This window comes from Nanorana parkeri, unplaced genomic scaffold, assembly GCF_000935625.1.
Source record: "Nanorana parkeri isolate BGI_ZX_2015 unplaced genomic scaffold, ASM93562v1 scaffold249, whole genome shotgun sequence".
NCBI classification, from domain to species: Eukaryota; Metazoa; Chordata; class Amphibia; order Anura; family Dicroglossidae; genus Nanorana; species Nanorana parkeri.
In genome coordinates this window covers 1,089,615-1,096,538 of record NW_017306517.1, presented here as the reverse complement: position 1 = coordinate 1,096,538, position 6,924 = coordinate 1,089,615, and the positions used below count along the sequence as shown (strand labels likewise).

General features: G+C 39.1%; 1 protein-coding gene across 2 annotated transcripts in view; it reads left to right on the top strand.

Annotated features, from left to right (window-relative positions):
* The window catches only part of RBFOX1 (RNA binding protein, fox-1 homolog 1), a 248,948-nt gene that overhangs the window by 20,276 nt on the left and 221,748 nt on the right, over positions 1 to 6,924 (top strand). The gene's annotated exons all lie outside the window — the stretch shown is intronic.

Sequence of the window (6,924 nt, the reverse complement as noted above, 5' to 3'; positions counted from 1 at the left end):
TCAAGTAGTTTAAAAAATCCTATTTATTATCCTAATTTGACCCAACATCTCTTTTAAAGCTATGAATTATTTTTAATCATTTATTAGTCTGCTTTTTGCATAGCTTCTAGTCTTAAGGCACATGTTGTTACAACACTTAAAAAAATTAATGGCTTGTAAAAACCTACTGAGGAGAAAGTTTCTTCTGTTAAAAAAAACCTTATCTCCTGACAACTTTTTTAAAATAAGCTAAAACTCTGCTTTAGGTGTAATTGTCCACAAGTTTCAGTTTAACATTATACAGCAGTATGTCTTCAGAATAACAATATAACTTTGCAGCTTTTACCACTTCAGGACTGCAATCCATATATAAACAGAGCTGTCCTGAAGTGGTAATACTAAGATCAAAGCTTCTGCAGCAGCCAGGATCTTGGTACCATTCTTTTCAGCCGTCTGTTGGCCTTTACATACAAGTGATCAAGCGACTGTAGAGTTGGGAATGGCACAGTGGGTGTGTATGGCGTGGCTGGAGGAAGTTCAGCACAATTCCAGTGGCTGATCACCCCTCCACTGAATCCAAAAGCAACAATCATTTTGTTCTCCTAGTTTCAGGCTGTCATTTTTCCAGCTGCTGTTTCCAGAGAGAGAGTGCCCAGTTGTTCAGATATATCCACTGTCTGCTCCTGTTGCTAGCCATGTGATTCCATTTACCTGACCTTTGCTATGTTTACTGACTTTGATCCTTTGCTACTCACCCTGCCCTTAGTCTTAATTTTGACTAGGATTATTGGATTTCCCCTTTTGTACCACTTATTTGGAATCTGTGCATGATTCATCTGCTGTTGGGCACTACAAATCTAATTACTGACATAGCAACTGAGGTGCAGGGTTAGCCGAAGCATTAGTGGCATTGACTCAACAAATATCCGTGCTGACAGAATCTGCCCAAGACCTACAAGTTTCACAAGCAAATGTATAAGTTAATCAAGCCATATTGGACAAGCTGGCTAACAAACCTCCATCTGTTCCTTTGCCTGAGCCACCTGTGATGCATCCAGAGAGAGGTGCTGCTGCTCCTGAACCCAAAGCTGCATTACCTGATAAATACAATGGAGATTGCTCAGCTTATCATACATTTATTACCTCATGCCAGATACTTTTTACCCTACAACCTTGTACCTATGCAATAGATTTTGTTAGGATCTGGAATGTGATATCCTTACTGACTGGTGAACCTCAGGCCTGGGCACATCATTTATGACACATTCATAGCCCTATACTGAATTGCTGGACTTTTTTATACATGCCATGGATGTGCCAAATGAACATCCACATAAAGTAGCATCTGCCACAGCTTCACTTTGAGCGCTCAGACAAGGAAGAAGAAATGTTGAGGAATACAGAATACAGAATGTTGAGGTTACAGAATTTTGTCATCTAGCAGTAGAGTCCAACTGGAATGAACCAGCTCTTCTAGATCGGTTTTACTTTGGACTTTCTGAAGTAATTTATGATGAGTTGGCCAGAGTCAGTGTTCCTTCCACACTTGAAAGCATTGTCTCTCTCTGTATACAAATTGATCACAAATTATGGGAGAGAAGACAAGAAAGAGCCAATACTTACACTACTCTTCAGAGGAAAAATACATTCTTCCCCCCTTTCAGTTCTGCCATATCCTCCCATAGATGAACCAATGCAGATTGGTGTAGCCTGAGGACCTCTCTCTGAAGTTGAAAAATATAATTGTAGGTACTATGCTTATATTATGGAAAGCCAGGACATCAAGTGAGAGAAATTAAGACCAAGTCCTAGTGGAGGTAAGCAATCTACTATATCCTCCACCTCACATCTATTGTTACATACCATATCCCCTCATCTAATCATCTCCCTCTCTCTACAGTGGAATAAGAAACCTGTGAATCTCCAGGCAATGATTGATTCTGGAGCAAGTGGATGCTTTATGGATACTACATCAGCTACAGCTTTATCAGTGTTCCTCTAGAAATGACTCGGGGATAGAGAGACACTTTCTTTTAACCTTGTCCGTTCTTGCATTCTTTCACTGGTATTAGGAATAGACTGGTTATGGAGACATAACCCTGTGATAGACTGGCAAACTAGTGTATTAAAGTTTCCTTCTACATGTTGTCTGTCTTCTTGTCTAATACCTCAAAATATAAATCTGACTTTGGAACCTACTACTAATGTTAACAATATGTCAAACATTCCAGTACACTATGTTCTGATGTTTTTGATAAGGAAGGGGATGATACTCTCCCTCCTCACCGAGATTATTGATTTGTTACCAGGGGCTCCACTACCCTATGGTAGGATATGTCCTCTATCGGAGCCTGAATTACAAGTATTAAAAGAGTACATTGATGAAAATTTAAGGACAGGTTTTTAAAACAAGGACAGAGGCCTCTGTCCTTGTGTGGATTATCACCCACTGAATGCTATTATCATTAAAAATAAATATCTGATACCTCCTATTTCTGAATTAATGGAAATATTGTTTTCTGGTACTATATACAGCAAGATAGTGGAGTGGAGCTTATAACTTGGTGAGGATTAAAAATGGAGATTAATGGAAAACTGCAGTTCTCATTATGGACATTATGAACATTTAGTTATATCATATGGATTATGTAATGCTCCTGCTACATTTCAATGGTTTGTCACTGATATTCTGTAGAATATTCTAGACATATATGTGGTAGTATACCTGAATATACACTATATTGCCAAAAGTATTGAGACACCCCTAAAATCATTGGATTCAGGTGTTCCGTGAAATTTCCTTGCTACTAAATATTCCATGGTCAACTGTTAGTGGTATTGTAACAAAGTGGAAGCAACTGGAAACAACAGCAACTCAGCCAGAAAGTAGTAGGCCATGTAAAATGACAGAGCAGAGTCAGCGCATGCTGAAGCCCACAGTGCGCAGAAGTCGCCAACTGTTTGCAGAGTCAATAGCTACAGACCTCCAAACTTCGTGTGCCCTTCAAATTAGCACAACAATAGTGTGTAGAGAGCTTCATGGAACGGGGTTCAGTGGCCAAGCAGCTGCATCGAAGCCTTACATTACAAGTGCATCACAAGTACAATGCATAGCGTCGGATGCAGTGGTGTAAAGCATGCCACCACTGGACTCTAGGGAAGTAGAGACATGTTCTCTGGAGTGATGAATCACGCTTCTCTGTCTGGCAATCCAATGGACATGTCTGGGTTTGGCAGTTGCCAGGGGAACGGAACTTGCCTGATTGCATTGTGCCAAGTGGAAAGTTTGGTGGAGGGGGATTATGGTGTGGGGTTATTTTTTACGGGATGGGCTTGGCCCCTTAGGCATCAGCATACCAAGATATTTTGGACAATTTCATGCTCCCAACGTTTGGGATGGCCCCTTCCTGTTCCAACTTGACTGCGCAGCAGTGCACAAAGCAAGGTCCATAAAGACATGGATGAGCGAGTTTGGGGGGGAAGAACTTGACTGGCCTGCACAGAGTCCTGACCTCAACCAGATAGAACACCTTTGGGATGAATTAGAGCATAGACTGCGAGCCAGGCCTTCTCGTCCAACATCAGTACCTGACCTCACAAATGCGCTTCTGGAAGAATAATCAAACATTCCCGTAGACACACTCCTAAACCTTGTGGGCAGCCTTCCCAGAAGAGTTAAAGCTGTTATAGCGGCAACGGGTGGGCCAACACAATATTGAAGCCTACGGACTAAGACTGGGATGCCATTAAAGTTCATGTGCGTGTAAAGGCAGGCGTCCCAATACCTTTGGCAATATAGTGTATTTTGATATGTTCTACCACAGAGAATGAAGAATCTGAGTGTGTGAAGACTGTATTATCTCTACTAAGGGCTAATTGCTTGTATGCAAAACTAGAAAAAAGTGCTTTCAATGTAAAAAATGTAAATTTCCTGGGGTATGTTATTTGAACTGGTTGTATAGAGATGGACACTTTCAAGATTCAAGCCATATTGTCCTGGCCAGTACCTACAAACAAGAAATAGGTACATTATTTGATTGTTTTTTTAATTTCTATAGGAGATTCATATGTAATTTCGCAAAGGTTGTTCAGCCAATTACAGTTCTCACAAAACAAAAAGTAAAATTTTGAATTGACTGAACAAGTTGAAAAAGCTTTTAAAAAGTTGAAGGGGCTATTTACTTTTGCACCTATCCTAATTTTACCTGTGCCCAACAAACCATGCTATGTTGATGTAGATGCCTCAGATACAGCTGCAGGTGGTGTACGATCACAGAGATCCGGTGCAAAAGAACTTCTACATTCAGTGGCCTTTTTTTCACTCTTCTTTACTCCTGCTGAGAGAAATTATGATGTTGGAGAAAGATAATTATTAGCAGTCAAACTTGTGTTAGAAGAATGGATGCATCTACTAGAGGGTTCCAGCACACACATCACTGTTTATATAGACCATCACAATCTGGAGAACTTACATACAGCTAAAAGATTAAAGCCACGTCAAGCTCGATGGACTCTTTTCTTCAGCTGGTTCCCCCTATTGATAACTTACCATCCAGGTTACTGAAATCGTAAGGTTGATGCTCTTTTTGAATTGAAACAAACACATCTTCTCTAGATCCTGAATCTTCTACTATGCTAAATAAAGGTGTTTTTTTTGGCTACTATGTCATAATTATGGAATACCCTTAGATACCTTACTAATGTGAATGATAACCTTTTCTCAAAGCCCCCACTTAACTTCAAAATGGACTTTTATTGTATAAAGAAAGAATATATGTTCCTCTTGTTGCAGCCGCTGAAGTACTACAATATTGCCATGACATTCCCATAGGGGATCATGGAGGGATGCAAAAAACATGGAAACTGATTTGAAGAACCTTCTGGTGGTCTTCCTTATTAAAAGATATGATGTCTTACATTACTACCTGTTCCATTTGTACTCATGTTAAAGACAGCCACAATCACCTTCAAGATCTTCTTTTGCCTCTGCCTGTTCTTTTCAGGTCTTGGACTGACATTTCATGTCCATGTTTAATTACCCCCAGAACATGGTTACACTTAAATAGTGGTGATAGTGGATTGTTTTAGTAAAATGTCTCATTTTATAGCCACAAAGAATCTACCTAACACCAGTCGGATGGCCACTTTATTCATACAAAAAGTGTTTTATTTTCATGCTTTACCAGAATGCATTGCTACCGATAGGGAAACTCAATATACACTGAAATTCTGGGCTGTTGTAGAGGTCTTTATATCCAATGCTCCTTGTCAAGTGCTTGTCATCCTCAATGAAATGACCAAACAAAACATACCAACCAAACCTTAGAACCTTAGAAGTTCCTTTTTCAAGAGCAATTTGGTCTATTCCCAAGCTTACTATTGTGTATCTTGCTAGCTAGTGGATGTGACTCTTTTGTGTCTTCTTTATGTCCTTGGTTGCCCTGTTTATGCTTGTACTTCACCTACCCTAACCCTAGTTGTGTTTTCTGACTATGGGGGGAATTTACAAAGGGTGATGGCTATGATTAATAGAGGTTGCCTACGTTCATGCAACAAATGTTGTTATTTGCGACAAATTCATGGAAAAGTCAGAATTGTGTCTGTGACATCACACTGTCACAAACACCTAACAGCACTGTTGAAATACATACTAATTGTAGCTGATTGTTCCACACATAGTTCTTCCACACCTCTCTGGTGGTGAGGGAGGTTTGGGCAATGTAGATGTGACTTAGTTTAGCAGTCTAAGTGACCAGGTTATCTAAAAATGAAAATATAAATAAAGACACACACACACACTGGCATTACTACTTTTTTGATTACCCAAAAAACAAACATTATTGAAATAAACACACCCCGAATGACTAATTTTCTGACACATTTCAATAAAAAAAGTCACTTTCTGTGGCTTGTCCCTCAACACAAAGTTGCCTGGTGCTCATCTCAGCTACCTGCCTGTCTCAAAGCGAGACTGAGGAGCCAGCAGCCAAGTGCCTGTTTTTATAGTCTCCTGAGTACAGGACTTTATAAATGCAGGAGCTAAGACTCCAAGCTGGTGTATACCAGGGGATGGGGGATTGGCTTTTTTTTCTATCTTTGAATTACTGCTCAGAAAAGGGGCAGTTCAAGACTCTGGTCACCTCCTGCAAGAGAGGGACTCTGGTCACCTCCTGCAAAGAAAAAACAACCGGTGAATATTGCACACTTGACAATACATCGCTGTGTGAAAATTAGCATTGCCAGATGATTTGCACACATATGTTTCTGGTTGACATTCAGCTTCAACATACTAAGGCTGGAAACAGACTTAGAAAATAGCTTGATGTGGTTGGCCTGACAAAATCTGCCACAAATGTACAAAATCATTACCCATTAGCAGTGAATTTTCATGGAACATAGCCACTAAATTGTATAAGGATTAATGCTCATAAAAAAATAGAAAACTGGAGAGAACACAGCTAGTGAATTAAAAAAAAGTTCAGACATGACAAATAAATGAAGAATTAGGCAAATGGCATCTTCTTACAGTAAACATCAACTATTAACACATTACCCAAACAGCTTGTACAACAAAAATGTTAAGAAATTTTTAAATATTATTGAAATCATGTGCATAGATAAGAACTGCTCCTGCCTGGTCCTAATTGCCGCTTAATTCTCTTTATTACAAGTTTCATAGATTGCTTGTGAATTCAGTACTACACTTACACTATGAACTGTTGGAAATAAAAACTTTCATAATTTGTTACAGCAGTCAGTATTTACACTGAAAATTTCACACTTCATCTGTGAATTTGGCACACACATTGGATTATTATCAATACCAAGAGAAATCTCTATACATTTTATTATCTTATCCTTTTTTATTATTATTGGCAACGGTTTCTTTTTGTTAATGGTACATACTTAAATTAGTGCTGCATAATAATTTTTCTACTTTTTATA